Raw genomic sequence first — 16,921 nt, forward strand, 5'->3', positions numbered from 1 at the left:
CCGAAATAATACTCTCTCAGAATAACTGAGCCTGGAGAGGCTTGCCGAAATAATACTCTCTCAGAATAATTGAGCCTGGAGAGGCTTGCCGAAATAATACTCTCTCAGAATAATTGAGCCTGGAGAGGCTTGCTGAAATAATACTCTCTCAGAATAATTGAGCCTGGAGAGGCTTGCCGAAATAATACTCCCCAATTGTACAGAATAACTGAGCCTGGAGAGGCTGGCCGAAATAATACTCCCTTATCATACAGAATAACTGAGCCTGGAGAGGCTTGCCGAAATAATACTCCCACAGAATAATTGAGCCTGGAGAGGCTTGCGGAAATAATACTCCCTCATCACACAAAATAATTGAGCCTGGAGAGGCTTGTCGAAATAATACTCCCCAAGAGACATCTCCGCTTGCACTCTTGGGCTGAACAAAAAATCAATAAAACGTACAAGAATAACCGAGCCTGGAGAGGCTTGCCGAAATAATACTCCCACAGAATAATTGAGCCTGGAGAGGCTTGCCGAAATAATACTCCCCCATCGTACAGAATAATTGAGCCTGGAGAGGCTTACCGAAATAATACTCCCTCATCACACAGAATAATTGAGCCTGGAGAGGCTTGTCGAAATAATACTCCCCAGAGACTTCTCAGCTCACTCTCGTGGATCAAAATCTCCAGTAAGAGCTATCAAAGCAAGACCAGTAAAATTCCCCAATGGAAGCATGGTCGCCCAAACACGAAATATCCGAGTCAAAGGACTCAGACTTCCTCAGTGGAAGGTAGCTTTCCAACTCAAGCGATGAGTGAAGCTAAGCCTGCAGAGGCTTTCTAAATAATACTCTGGGATACATAAAGTCCTCAAATCCCCATTCGCCTACTCAGAGGCACCCCTTCAAAAAGAAAAAAAAATCATCAAAAAGATCAATAACCATTCCCCAAGCGGAATCCGGCACTCAGCCGAACACCGAACATCAAGATCATTCGCCTACTCAGAGGCACTCCTTCAAAAAAGAGAAAATCCAAAAAACATCAATAACCATTCCCCAAGCGGAATCCGGCATTCAGCCGAACACTGAACATCAAGATCATTCGCCTATTCAGAGGCACTCCTTCAAAAAGAGAAAATCAAAAAAAGATCAATAATCATTCCCCAAGCGGAATTCGGCATTCAGCCAATCATTGAACGTCAAGATGATCCGCCTAACAGAAGAGGCTAATCAAGATCAACGACAAAATCCCCCAGTGGATAACAGCCTACACAGAGGCAACAAAATTGAAAAATCAAAAGAGTCACCCGAATAAGGATAACCGGGATACTCCACCAACGTCGAAAGGACGTCAGCCAATCATAAGGCATCGCTCACCTCAAAAAGAGCATCTTCGTGTCTACACCCCAAGGAAACAGAAATTCCTCAATGGGTACCAACTACGCAATGGAAAGTTGGGACACAAGAACCTATGAGTAACTGCACATCCCCTAGACGGATCCCTGCGTTATCCAGCCCTCAGTGGCACAAAAATCAAAAACAATCGTCGAAGCAGCATCGTGGACTGTGGAGACAAAATCATCGCTAGCCTGGAGAGGCAACGACTAATACTCACCCTGGAGAGGGCAAGACTCACGCTAGCCTGGAGAGGCGACGACTAATACTCACCCTGGAGAGGGCAAGACTCACGCTAGCCTGGAGAGGCGACGACTAATACTCACCCTGGAGAGGGCAAGACTCACGCTAGCCTGGAGAGGCGACGACTAATACTCACCCTGGAGAGGGCAAGACTCACGCTAGCCTGGAGAGGCGACGACTAATACTCACCCTGGAGAGGGCAAGACTCACGCTAGCCTGGAGAGGCGACGACTAATACTCACCCTGGAGAGGGCAAGACTCACGCTAGCCTGGAGAGGCGACGACTAATACTCAACCTAGAGAGGCTACTCAACAATTTTCCACCGGAAGACACTACAAGTCAGAAGGATGGCCTATTCCCCGGACAGTTGGGTCAACTCCTTTACTTGTCAACCGGTACACCAAAAAAACCGTTTGACTAAGTAAAGGGGGGGCAGCTGTAGACCCCTAAAATTGTCCGGGTCGGAAATAAGACTCGAAGACTCTCGAAGACCGAAGGAAAGTCAGCCAGAAGGACTCCTGGAAGCCCCTAGGATGATTATCTGTAGGTTTAGAGGTCTTAGAGTAGCTTAAAATAAAGAAGTGGGAAGATTGGAGCTCAATACGGCCTCCTTGGAGTTCAGTACGGCCGTACTGCACATTTTGAACTACAATACGGCCGTACTGAAACCAATACGGCCGTATTGAAGTTTTTGAACTTCAATACGGCCGTACTGAATTCAATACGACCGTACTGTAGTTCAAATCTTCAGTACGGGCCGTATTGATGTCAGAGGCCGTACTGCGCCTCACCCCTATAAATAAGACGTCATTTGGACGTCATTCCACACTTTTTCACACTTCTTGGACTCTCTTCTTGAGTATTCTGGGGTTTTTGAGCAGTGTTCTGCCCTAGAATTCTCTCTGAGAGCCGATCCGACGAAGTTCTTGAGTTCTGAGCATTTAGCTTGAGAATTCGAACTAGTCGAAGGGAAATCTTTTTGATTTCCATAGTAAAGATTAATTTTTAGGGAAGGAGCGAGCGAGCGTGTAGTGGGAGGGAGCGCCAAAAAGCCTCCTAACATTTGAATATATAAAAGCACGCTTCAAAGGTTTCTTCTCCAAAATCCCTTCTTTTACTATTTTCTGATTGTTGCATCGCATGTTTAAATTATTCATCATGTAGATATCTTATTCATAGTCGTTTCTAATAAATAGGGGTAATTTAGTAATTTTACACTGTTATTTATGAAATAATCCGTCATAGGGAACCCGAAAGGGGCGTTGTGGGGTGCTAACACCTTCCCCGCACGTAACCGACTCCCTTACCCAACTCTGGTTGTTGTCGCCACCGGCCCGAAACGGGCTTTCGGCATTCGCGAAGGATGGTTGGACTCGCTTTTATTTTAGTTTTGAAAATGTATTGGATTATTAGAACAACTTGTTCTCAAACTAAGACCTTGTCGATCTTATCCAATTTATTTATTAAATGTCTCACCAATCCATGTTAATCCCAAGCGGGACCCTCCATGGATTAGCGGTTTTCATAAAAGGAGGGTTCTTTGGAGTCGCCACCAATGTTTTACTCAAAACATTGGAAAAAGGGATAAGGCAATCGATTCAAAAATCGACTTCGGCCATTACAACCAGAGTCGGGTAAGGGAGTCGGTTACGCGTGAGGAAGGTGTTAGCACCCCACAGCGCCCCTTTCGGGTTCCCTATGACAGATTATTTCTAAAATAACAATATAAAATTACTAAATTACCCCTATTTATTATAAGCGATTATAAATTAACTATCTACATGATGACAGTTAAATATGCACACAGAAAGCAGTAAAAGGAAGGATTTTGAAGAAGAAACCTTTGAAGCGTGCTTTTTATATATTTCGTAAAACTGGGAAGCTTTTTGGCGTTCCCTCGCTCTACAAGCGCGCTCGCTCCCTTCCTATAAAATTTTAACTATGGAAATCCGGAGGATTTCCCTTCGACTAGGTTCGATCCTCAAGCAAAATGGCTCGGGGCTCAAGAACTTCGTCGGATCAACTCTCCAAGTGATTTCTAGGGCAGAACACTGCTCAAAAACCCCAGAATACTCAAGGAGAGGGTTAAAACTGTGTGTGAAAGTGTCAAATGACGTCCAATTGACGTCATATTTATAGGGAACAGGCCCAATACGGGCACTGGAGCCAATACGGCCGTATTGAAATTTTTGAACTTCAATACGGCCGTATTGAGTTCAATACGGCCGTATTGAAATTCAGAAATTTCAATACGGCCGTATTGAGTTCACTGCGGCTGTATTGAAGCTTCAATACGGCCGTATTGATTTCAGTACGGCCGTATTGAAGTTTCAGAAACTTCAATACGGCCGTATTGAGTTCACTGCGGCCGTATTGAAGCTTCAATACGGCCGTATTAAGTTCAGTACGGCCGTATTGGGCTTCATTCCCTCCACTTTCTTATTTTGAGCTATTCTAAGACCTCTAGACCTACAGAGAACCCTCCTAGGGCCTTCCAGGAGTCCTTCTGGCTGATCTTCCTTCAGTCTTCGAGAGTCTTCAAGCTTTATTTCCGACCCGGGCAATTTTAGGGGTCTACAGCTGCCCCCCCTTTACTTAGTCAAACGGTCTTTTGGTGTACTGATTGACAAGTAAAGGAGTTGACCCAATTGTCCGGGTAATGTGCCATCCTTCCGACTTGTAGTGTCTTCAGGTGGGAAAATTGTTGAGTAGCCTCTCCAGGTTGGTGCATACCTCCGCGCTTCTAGTCACTTTGGTAGCGTGAGTCTTGCCCTCTCCAGGGTGAGTTTGCCCTCTCCAGGGTGAGTATTAGTCGTCGCCTCTCCAGGCTCGTGCGTGAGTCTTGCCCTCTCCAGGGTGAGTTTGCCCTCTCCGGGGTGAGTATTAGTCGTCGCCTCTCCAGACTTGTGCGTGAGTCTTGCCCTCTCCAGGGTGAGTTTGCCCTCTCCAGGGTGAGTTTGCCCTCTCCGGGGTGAGTATTAGTCGTCGCCTCTCCAGACTTGTGCGTGAGTCTTGCCCTCTCCAGGGTGAGTTTACCCTCTCCAGGGTGAGTTTGCCCTCTCCGGGGTGAGTATTAGTCGTCGCCTCTCCAGACTTGTGCGTGAGTCTTGCCCTCTCCAGGGTGAGTTTTCCCTCTCCAGGGTGAGTTTGCCCTCTCCGGGGTGAGTATTAGTCGTCGCCTCTCCAGACTTGTGCGTGAGTCTTGCCCTCTCCAGGGTGAGTTTGCCCTCTCCAGGGTGAGTTTGCCCTCTCCGGGGTGAGTATTAGTCGTCGCCTCTCCAGACTTGTGCGTGAGTCTTGCCCTCTCCAGGGTGAGTTTGCCCTCTCCAGGGTGAGTTTGCCCTCTCCGGGGTGAGTATTAGTCGTCGCCTCTCCAGACTTGTGCGTGAGTCTTGCCCTCTCCAGGGTGAGTTTGCCCTCTCCAGGGTGAGTTTGCCCTCTCCGGGGTGAGTATTAGTCGTCGCCTCTCCAGACTTGTGCTTGAGTCTTGCCCTCTCCAGGGTGAGTTTGCCCTCTCCAGGGTGAGTTTGCCTTCTCCGGGGTGAGTATTAGTCGTCGCCTCTCCAGACTTGTGCGTGAGTCTTGCCCTCTCCAGGGTGAGTTTGCCCTCTCCAGGGTCTGCCTCCGTGTTCTTGACGACATTGGCAATGTGAGTTTACCCTCTCCAGGGATTTGAGATGATTGTTGTCTCCACAGTCCACGATGCTGCTTCGACGGTTTTTCTGATTTTGTGCCGCTGAGGGCTGGATAACGCAGGGATCCGTCTAGGGGATGTGCAGTCATTCATAGGTTCCTGTGCCCCAACTTGCATTGCATTGTTGGTACCCATTGAGGAATTTCTGTTTCCTTGGGGTGTAGACACAGATGCTCTTCTTGAATTGAGCGATGCCTTATGTTTGGCTGACGTCCTTTGACGTTGGTGGAGTATCCCGGTTATCCTTGTTCGGGTGTCTCTTTTCGATTTTTGATTTTTGTAGCCTCTATGTAGGTTGTTTATCCACTGGGGATTTTGTTATTTATTTCTTGGCTGGCCTCTTCTGTTAGGCGTATCAGCTTGACGTTCAATGATTGGCTGAGAGCCAGATTCCGCTTGGGGAATGATTATTGATCTTTTCGATTTTTTGAAAGAGTGCCTCTGAATAGGCGAATTATCTTGATGCTTGATGATTGGCTGAATGCCGAATTCCTCTTGGGGAATGGTTATTAATCTTTTTGATTTTTTTTTTTCTTTTGAAGGAGTGCCTCTTGAGTAGGCGACTGGGGATTTGGGGATCTTATGTATCCCAGAGTATTATTTAGGAAGCCTCTACAGGCTTAGACTCACTCAACGCCTGAGTTGGAGAGCTATCTTCCACTGAGGAAGTTTTAAGTCCTTTGACTAGATATACTGCTTGGGCGATCGTGCTTCCATTGGGAATTTTGTCGATCTTGCTTTGATAGCTCTCGCTGGGGATTTGTTCCGTGAGCTTGAGTTGAGATTTCTCTGGGGAGTATTATTTCTGCGAGCCTCTCCAGGCTCAGTTATGATGAAGGAGTATTATTTCGGCAAGCCTCTCCAGGCTCAGTTATTTTGTACGAGGCGATTGATTTTCTAAATCTTTTGCCTTTTTTGTCGTTTTTTGGCTTTTTCTGTATTTTTTGCCTTTTTTGTCATTTTTTGGCTTTTTCTGTATTTTTGCCTTTTCTGTTGTTTTTCGGCTTTTTTCTGTACAGAAATGTCTCAGTTATTCTGAGAGAGTATTATTTCGGCGAGCCTCTCCAGGCTCAGTTATTTTGAGAGTATTATTTCGGCGAGCCTCTCCAGGCTCAGTTATTCTGAAAGAGTATTATTTCGGCAAGCCTCTCCAGGCTCAGTTATTTTGAGAGAGTATTATTTCGACAAGCCTCTCCAGGCTCAGTTATTCTGTGGGAGTATTGTTTCGGCAAGCCTCTCCAGGCTCAGTTATTCTGAGAGTATTCTTTCGGCAAGCCTCTCCAGGCTCAGTTATTCTGTATGACGCTGTTGATTTTCTGAATCTTTGCATTTTGTTTGCTGCTGTCATACACAAGCAATTTTTCTATTTTTTCTATTTTATGCAATTGCCTCATGATAAGGTCTTTAAATGTGCAATTAATATGTGTGATGCATGCAATACAATTTTTTATTTTTTGTTCATTTATTTAGAAAAGTGAGTGGCTCTCCCTATCCTCTTCTTCTTGGAGGACTTTCTGTCATTGACGCGAGGGAGTATTTTTATGAGCCTTTATGCAGGAGATTTATGGATTGTATAGGAACCCCTCCAATTTTCTTTATTGACCGATTATTAAGGAATTTCATACAATTTTTTAGAAATACCAATTTAGAGGCATAATCACATGGTCAAGAGAGAAAAGAAATGAATAGATATTTTATTAATATTCACAAGTGTTTTTATAGAAAGATATACAGAAGGAATTTCTGAAGAATGGCTGGCCAGGGTAGGCTATATACATTGGGCTTAACAATTATATCTGTAATTGTTGCTCTTTACATTCCCTAGTTGCTTCGGGTGAGATGCCTGAGCCAGGAGCGCAGATGCTGCAAGACGCTTGCTTCTAGAAGATAATCACTTGAACCGCCTTTCGGTTTTCGATTCAAGCGATCGTTGCTTGCTTATCTTATTCTTTTGCCCCTAACTTTTGCCTAGGACGTATCCTAGCGGGGATAATTTCGCCTTTGTTTTGCCTAGTACCCTTGTACTGGCGGGCTTTTTATTTTGCCCTAACTTTTGCCTAGGACGCCCTTTTTGGGTTTTCATCCTAGCGGGCCTATGCAAGCGACGTCTTCAAGCATAGTACTTCTTTACCTCGTCAGCGTTGACTGGGTATCGAAGTTCTTTTCCATCCATGTCTGTGAGGATCAATGCTCCTCCTGAGAAGGCTCGTTTTTCCTCGTATGGTCCTCCGTGATTTGGGGCATACTTTCCGATTTTGTCCTTTTGAGTTGGTAGCAATTTCTTCATTACCAACTCTCCCTCATGGTAGACTCGAGGGTGGACTTTCTTGTCAAAAGCCTTTTTGGTCTTCCTCTGATAGGCTTGACCACGGCATATGGTGTTCAGCCATTTTCTTCAATGAGGTTCAATTGGTCATACCGGCTTTGAACCCATTCTACCTCGGAAAGTTTTGCTTCCATAATTACCCTTAGAGAAGGTATCTTGACTTCGACGGGTAGAACTGCCTCCATCCCATAGACGAGGGAGAATGGAGTAGCTCCTGTAGATGTACGTACTGAAGTCCTATAACCATGAAGAGCGAAGGGTAACATCTCGTGCCAGTCTTTAAATGAGACAACCATCTTTGCACTATTTTCTTGATGTTCTTATTGGTTGCCTCGACTGCCCCATTCATCTTTGGCCGATATGGGGAAGAATTATGGTGTTGGATCTTGAATTCTTGGCACAGTTCTTCCACCATTTTATTATTCAGATTAGATCCATTTTCAGTGATGATTTATTTCTCCATGCTTCCACTAGATTATTCTAAAATCTTTTGGGACAAGAGAGAAGAGAAAGGAAAGATATTTTTGTTCTAAAGTTTGTGTTTTAGAGGGGATTTATTTTTTCAAAAATGGTTTTTGTAAGAATGGATGGCCAATGTGTTTAGGCTTGTTTGATTAAACACTTATGAAGTTAAAAAGTCGTGTTGTGATTCGACAACTTGGATAGCTTCCCTTGAACCTTTCTTGAATTCGGTTCGTGGTACCATCATGGATTTCTTTTGTTTTTTGATTGTCCTTATTTTTGCCTAAAACACCCTTTTGTGGTGTTTTAGCGGACTTTTGTTTTTGTTTATTTTTGTAACCCTAACTTTTGCCTAGGTCACCCTTTCGTGGGATTCCTAGCGGGTCTTTTGCTCTTATTTTTGTGCAGCCCCCTTTTTTGGGTTTCCTGCCGAGCTTTTTTTGTTTTTAGGATTTCTTTTTATCCATGATGGCACTTGTCGAGGCCAAGGGAAGGTGCTCCAAGTCGTCACACACACCTCCACATGAAAATGATGTGGGTTTATTATTATTAAGATGATTTTAACCTCATTCATGTTTATTCAAACAGGGTTAAAAATGATGTGGTTTAGAATTTTATTGTAAGCAAGAAAAGAAGCAATGAAGAATGATTTTATTATAATCATAGCGGAAACATGTGTCCTTATTTCATCACTGGTATGGGTCCTAATGTTGACCTCTTTTATCTCTCGGCCATGCCCCAAATTCACAGTCTCCAATTTCTTTTGACGAGTTGGAGTAAGCGAGCTTCTCGTTTTAGCAGTCTTTGCAGATCCGGAGAGATGGTCTCCTCATCACTCTCCAACTCAACCCATTCACTTTTGGATCCCGGTCAGAGCGAACAATTACAGACATAATTATTTTATTGGTTCTGTTTAGGTTTAGAATTTATTAATGTTAATGGGGAAAGAGAGAAAAGAACAAAAAAGAGAGTAATGTGAAAAATGCCTCTTTATTGATATTTTAAAAAAACTGTAAAACCCTTATTTACATGAAAAGGTTCTCATGATCTCGGGTACTGATCATGAGTCCTAAAAGAGAAATATGAAGGGGCCCTATCGTGGCTTGTTCTTCTCTCTACTCCTGCTTCGACAGAGGATTCTTGCTCACGTCGGGCGCTGTTGAATCAAAAGTGATCCACCCTGCATCGATAAGGTCTTGGACCTTATTTTTGAGAGCTCTACATTTCTCCGTTGAATGCCCCGATGCCCCCGAATGGTATAGACATTTGTCTTGCGGTTTGTACCAATAGGGGTGAGGTGGATCAATCTTCTTTAGTGGAACGTAAGCTAGAAGTTTGGCTTCTACTAGCTTCGGCAGGAGATCGCTGTAGGTGGTCGGAAGTTTATCAAACTTCTTCACAGGGGTGAATTGCGACTTTCCTGACTTCGAAGTGGAAGAAGATGAAGAAATATTTACGGCATTGACTCCTCCCTCCTTCTTCTTCCCGTAGGTCTTCTTGGCTTCAAATGATTGGGAAAGTCCAGCTAGCTTTCCACTTTTCAGCCCTTGTTCCACTCTTTCGCCAATGGTGATGATGTCCGAGAAGAGTGTTGTCGTGTTCCCTATCATCTTGTCATAATAGGGACCGGTCAACGAGTTTATGAATAGGGACACCGTCTCCTTATCCGACAGCGGGGGCTCTATTTGTGCCGCCAACTCCCTCCATCGTTGGGCGTACGCCTTGAAGGATTCATCATTTGTCTTAGTCAAGGCTTGAAGATCGGACCTATCGGGTGTTAGGTCGATGTTATATTTATAGCGCTTGAGAAAGGCGTCGGCCAACTGCCTCCATGTGCACACTTGACTTCCATCCAGCTGCATATACCAATTGAGTGCGGTGTCAGCCAAGCTCTCTTGGAAGCAATGGATCAAGAGCTTTTCATTGGTAGCATATGCAGCCATTTTTCGGCAATACATGGTGAGATGACTTTTGGGGCAAGTCGATCCCACATATTTTGGGAAATCGGGCACTTTGAATTTGGGAGGGAATTGGATGTCCCTCACCAAGCACATGTCAGCGGCATCTTTGATGTCAAAATCATGCCCCTCCATAGCCCTTAGCCGATCCTCAAGAGCATGGAATTGTTCTTTTGAAACCTCGGGCTCTTTAATCATGATCCCCGCCCCGAGGGGTACAGCTCGTGGAGGTTCTTCCTCATGTTCCTCCTCCTCATGATGATGGGACTCATGGTCACTGTGGTGAGACCCATGTGCATTATGGTGACGCATGAATTCCATCATTTGCGTCATTTGTTCTTTGAGCTGTGAGAGCTCGGCTGTAAGCTTCTTATTTTGGTCCTCCAGCGCTTCCATCTTCTTGATTTTCTGCGCGCGTGTGAGGACAGAGAGATGACCAGCCACTTTCTAAAAATGAATATTTAATCTAATTAATTTATGGAATGAATACGCTCTTGACATGAGCTTGATAACCCTCCATTTTTAAGGCGCTGCCTTTTTAAAACAGAGTGTTACTACCCTCCTTGACTTATGATCTCTCCTTAACGGAGAATCTCGATAATTATGGGTCTCTTTTACTCATGTCAAGAGGTATTGGTGAACCTAGAATGCATGGTTTATGAGGATGCATGATATCTTTATTGGTAATGATGCACATGCTCCTCACTTTTATTATATTTTCACACATGGTCTTTCCCCTCATGTCATGGTTTTTTCATGCATGGGGATTATTCTTTAGACCTTATCACGAGGTTATTTATTAATGCACAAACAATTGCACATAAGCATTTACACCAACAATTCACTCATCCACGAACAGTCACGAGCGAATCACGAGGTAGGGGTATCCTGCAGAAAGGTGCATATTCAAGGTAGGTTCTAACTGTTCTCACCAGTCCAAGGCCCCCAAGGTGCCCCCATTATAGGGACCCAATTCCTCTCATCGTAGGTCGATGGAAAGCTCCAACGCACCGTCGGACTCAAGTTCATGGTTATCACCTTGAGTGATGTTTTCCGACAACGGTCTACGGGCACCTATAGACCCATTCGACAACCGGCCGTACTAACATCCACTCCCTATGGTTAATCACTCATGCCCCCGGGTATAGAGGGAACTGTTGTGTGCAAAGGTTTGTGTGCAGTTTTTATTTCAAACAATTGCGTAAATTTAAAAATACAACAGTTATTAAAGCCAAATAGATAAACATGTTATCATACAAGTGAGGGGTAATAAAGTAATTTTAACTATTATTTGTTAAAAATAATCTGTCACTAAATGGGACTGACTCTCGAAGCTTCCCCAGTGGAGTCGCCATCTGTCGCCACCGGCCCGAAACGGGCTTTCGGCATTCGCGAAGGATGGTTGGACTCGCTTTTATTTTAGTTTTGAAAATGTATTGGATTATTAGAACAACTTGTTCTCAAACTGAGACCTTGTCGATCTTATCCAATTTATTTATTAAATGTCTCACCAATCCATGTTAATCCCAAGCGGGACCCTCCATGGATTAGCGGTTTTCATAAAAGGAGGGTTCTTTGGAGTCGCCACCAATGTTTTACTCAAAACATTGGAAAAAGGGATAAGGCAATCGATTCAAAAATCGACTTCGGCCATTACAACCAGAGTCGGGTAAGGGAGTCGGTTACGCGTGAGGAAGGTGTTAGCACCCCACAGCGCCCCTTTCGGGTTCCCTATGACAGATTATTTCTAAAATAACAATATAAAATTACTAAATTACCCCTATTTATTATAAGCGATTATAAATTAACTATCTACATGATGACAGTTAAATATGCACACAGAAAGCAGTAAAAGGAAGGATTTTGAAGAAGAAACCTTTGAAGCGTGCTTTTTATATATTTCGTAAAACTGGGAAGCTTTTTGGCGTTCCCTCGCTCTACAAGCGCGCTCGCTCCCTTCCTATAAAATTTTAACTATGGAAATCCGGAGGATTTCCCTTCGACTAGGTTCGATCCTCAAGCAAAATGGCTCGGGGCTCAAGAACTTCGTCGGATCAACTCTCCAAGTGATTTCTAGGGCAGAACACTGCTCAAAAACCCCAGAATACTCAAGGAGAGGGTTAAAACTGTGTGTGAAAGTGTCAAATGACGTCCAATTGACGTCATATTTATAGGGAACAGGCCCAATACGGGCCCTGGAGCCAATACGGCCGTATTGAAATTTTTGAACTTCAATACGGCCGTATTGAGTTCAATACGGCCGTATTGAAATTCAGAAATTTCAATACGGCCGTATTGAGTTCACTGCGGCTGTATTGAAGCTTCAATACGGCCGTATTGATTTCAGTACGGCCGTATTGAAGTTTCAGAAACTTCAATACGGCCGTATTGAGTTCACTGCGGCCGTATTGAAGCTTCAATACGGCCGTATTAAGTTCAGTACGGCCGTATTGGGCTTCATTCCCTCCACTTTCTTATTTTGAGCTATTCTAAGACCTCTAGACCTACAGAGAACCCTCCTAGGGCCTTCCAGGAGTCCTTCTGGCTGATCTTCCTTCAGTCTTCGAGAGTCTTCAAGCTTTATTTTCGACCCGGGCAATTTTAGGGGTCTACAGTTGTAATGGCCAAGGTTGATTTGCGAAAATCAATTGCCTTATCCCTTTTTCCAATGTTTTGAGTAAAACATTGGTGGCGACTCCAAGAACCCTTCTTTTTGTGAAAACCACTAATCCATGGAGGGTCCCGCTTGGGATTAATATGGATTGGTGAATCATTTAATAAAATTGTTAGTTCGATAAGGTCTCAGTATGAGAATAAGTCGTTCTAACAATCCACCACTTTTCAAAATTATTAAAAAGAGTCCGACCATCGTCGCGAATGCCAAGGTCCGTTTCGGCGGGTGGTGACATGCATGATATTGCTTGGTTTGGATAAATATATTTTTTCGGGTATTTTGTTTTTTTTTTGTATTTTTTGGGTGAAAAGGGAAACTACCTATATGAATGTGATGAAGGTAGATGTTAACACCATGTAATGGAAGATTCTTATTCCTATTTATTCTTATTTTAAAAGGGAATGTTGTATGTTTAAAGAATGCAATGTATGCTCAAACAATGTCACATAAACAATGCACAAACAATTCACTCATCCACGAACAGTCACGAGCGAATCACGAGGTAGGGGTATCCTGCAGAAAAGTGCATATTCAAGGAGGTTCTAACTGTTCTCACCGGTCCAAGGCCCCCAAGGTGCCCCCATTATAGGGACCCAATCCCTCTCGTCGTAAGTCGATGGAAAGCTCCAACGCACTGTCGGACTCGAGTTCATGGTTTTCACCTTGAGTGATGTTTTCCGACAACGGTCTACGGGCACCTATAGACCCTTTCGACAACCGGCCGTACTAACATCCACTCCCTATGGCTTTCCACTCATGCCCCCGGGTATAGAGGGAACTGTTGTGTGCAAAGGTTCGTGTGCAGTTTGTATTTCAAACAATTGCGAAAATTTAAACATTCAACAGTTATTAAAGTCAATTAGATAAAACATGTTATCATACAAGCGAGGGGTAACGAAGTAATTTTAAACTATTATTTTAGAAATAATCCATCACTAAATGGGACTGACTCTTGAGGCTTCCCCAGTGGAGTCGCCATCTGTCGCCACCCGCCGAAACGGACATTGGCATTCGCGACGATGGTTGGACTCTTTTTAAGTTTTGAAAAATGATGGATTGTTAGAACGACTTATTCTCAAACTGAGACCTCATCGAGCTAACAATTTTGTTTAAATGACTCTCACCAATCCATGTTAATCCCAAGCGGGACCCTCCATGGATTAGTGGTTTTCGCAAAAAGGGGTTCTTGGAGTCGCCACCAATGTTTTACTCAAAACATTGGAAAAAGATATAAGAAAATTGATTTTCACAAATCAACTTGGCCATTACAACCAGAGTTGGGTAAGGGAGTCGATTACGTGCGGGGAAGGTGTTAGCAGCCCACAACGCCCCTTTCGGGTTCCCTATGACGGATTATTTCATAAATAATAGTGTAAAGTTACTAAATTACCCCTATTTATTAGAAACGATTATAAGTAAACTATTTACATGTTGAAAGCGTGCAATGCAACAATCAAAAAGCGATAAATGAAAGCGGTAAAAGAAAGGACTTGGAAAGAAACCTTTGAAGCGTACTTTTATATATTCAAAAAGAGTTAGGAGGCTTTTTGGCGCTCCTTCCCACTACACGCTCGCTCGCTCCTTTCCCTAGAACAAATATTAACTGTGGAAATCAAAGAGATTTCCCTTCGACTTGTTCGAGTCTCAAGCTTCAAGGCTCATGACTCAAGAACTTAGTCGGGTTGGCTCTCAGAGAGGTTCCTAGGGCAGAGAATAGCTCAAAAACCCAAGAATCCTCAGCAAGAGGGTCCAAACGTGTGTCAAAAGTGTGGGAGGACGTGCCAATGACGTCCTATTTATAGGATTGAGGCGCAATACGGCCTGGGAGGTCAATATGGCCCGTACTGGGTTTTTGAACTACAGTACGGCCGTATTGAATTTGGTACGGCCCGTACTGAGCCATTTTGAACTACAGTACGGCCGTATTGAATTTGGTACGGCCGTACTGAAGTTCAAAAACTTCAGTACGGCCGTATTGAGTTCACTACGGCCGTATTGCAGTTCAAATGGCTCAGTACGGCCGTACTGAACCTCTGGGAGGGTGTATTGAGCTCCAATCCTCGCACACCCTTATTCTAAGCTACTCTAAGACTTCTAGACCTACAAAGAATCATCCTAGGGTCTTCCAGGAGTCCTTCCGGCTGACTTTCCTTCGGTCTTTGAGAGTCTTTGAGCTTTATTTCCGACCCGGACAATTTTAGGGGTCTACACCTCCCACTCCTATAAATACCCTAGGCTATGCATCTTGTAAATACTTTGGAAATTGAATATAAAGAGAGAATTTTTGCCTTTATATCATCCTTAGTCACCTTGGCTATTTTCGGCCACCTCCCATCCTATCTCTACCTTGAGAGCTAAACCCTAGAAGTGGCCTTCATCTACCTTGAAGTGAGCCAAACCCTAGAGTGTCCTCTCAAACCTTTCATCAAACACTTCATCCACACTCTCCATTTTTATCCATTCCACCATATTCCTTCTCTAAATCACGCATCACCCTTGAAGGGCTTGATCCAAGGAGTAGGCGTCCTCTCCCTTGCTCATTATCTCAAGTTCATGCAAGCTAGGATGCCATCAAGTGGTATCTAGAGCCAAAGGTTCTTCAAGGGTAACATTTTTGGTCTCTCATAAATTCGGTTATGTCTAATGTGTCTTCGTGTTTGTCTTAAAAGTTGTGCTTGATATACACATTCTCTTGATCAATATGTCTTATGTTGATTATTGATTCATGCTATAAATTTTCTTATGAATCATCCTTGTGCCTAGGATTCCTTGATTCGTCCATTTTTGGTTTAAGTGTGGGTGGCTGGAAAACTTTGGTGCATGCTAAGAAAATGACGATCATATGATTTTCTTTTTTTTAATCTATTAAGTTTTGTCATAAGAGTATGATTCTTCCTAATTTTTCTTGAAAGAAAATTCCAAGTGCACATGCCTAAACACTTTCATGATCAAAATATGATATGCATGCCTTGTGTTTGTTGAAATGGCCGTGGGGTTTAGAGTGCTTTAGAGAGTCAATCATGCATGCTAATTAGTTCTAGCATGTTCTACATCACTTAGAATATCATGTGTGATTAATTCCTTTACACATATTTGCTTCAAATTTTCGGCCAATTTTTGTGTATTCCTTGGTGAACTTGTATGCCTACATGATGTTTGATAATTTGAGTGTGAAATTGATTTCAATATGCCTATCTTTGCTGCTGGACGTGGGCTATTAAAAACCTAAGAAAAACACTCAAATTTTGTCTCATTGAGCTAGTGTAAGTTGCTAAAAGAATACTCCAAAAATTTGCTAACAAAACCACCAAAAACAAGTGTAAAACCCAAGCAAAGGAATAGTATAAAATTCAAAAAAAAAAAAGAGAAAAGTGGCTGGACATTGAACATCAAAAACCAAGACTTGGACAAGCCCAAAAAAAAAAAGAACAAGGAAACCAAAAACAAGAAAAAAGGGAACCCTTTGCTAGACTTGTGGAGTTTTGGACCAACTTTCATACCATAGCACTTGGAGTTAATTCTTGGACCATGGGGCAATACTTAATGGCCGAATGAGACAATAAATAAAACATGTTAAGTGCATAATTTTTCTTTTAAGCCTACTTGCTAAATTCTATTCTAGTGCCATTCTAGGAATTACTCTTTTGTGTGCTTTACTTTTATTAATGTGCCTTAATTTCAGTTTTTGAGTCTTCTTTCTACTCTTAAGTTTGTCTCATAAATTCCATTTGAGTTTAGCCTTTTCTTAATTGTGCCTTTTTAGTTTTTCTTTCTTGGCCTCTTGTACTCTTGGGTTGTGCTTTCTTCTTGACCTAGGTGGGGAAAACTTCTAAAACACTACACAGTTTCTTGGTGGATTGAGTGGAGGGGTTGTCCAATTGGAGTTCAAGGAACTTTGGAGGATCACACCAATTCAAAGAGTCCAAACACCATTTCAAGACTAACATTGGGTGTTCATTGTGAAGGGGTGGAGATTTGAAGACTTGCAGATTCAAAAATTACTTTTTCTTACTTGATTCTTTCTTGTTTTAATTTTGGCCTTTTTGTATTTGGCCTTTACTTTCTTTCATTTTGGGTTGTAAGTGGCCATTTTAAACCTCTTCAATTTGGTGGTAGTTTCGTGTAGTTTGAAGGTGATTTGAAAACCTTCACCTAGGAAACCGACTAGCATATGCTTTAAGTGTT

The sequence above is a fragment of the Cajanus cajan genome, chromosome 8, assembly GCF_000230855.2.
Source record: "Cajanus cajan strain Asha chromosome 8, NIPB_CcT2T_4, whole genome shotgun sequence".
Classification (NCBI taxonomy): domain Eukaryota; kingdom Viridiplantae; phylum Streptophyta; class Magnoliopsida; order Fabales; family Fabaceae; genus Cajanus; species Cajanus cajan.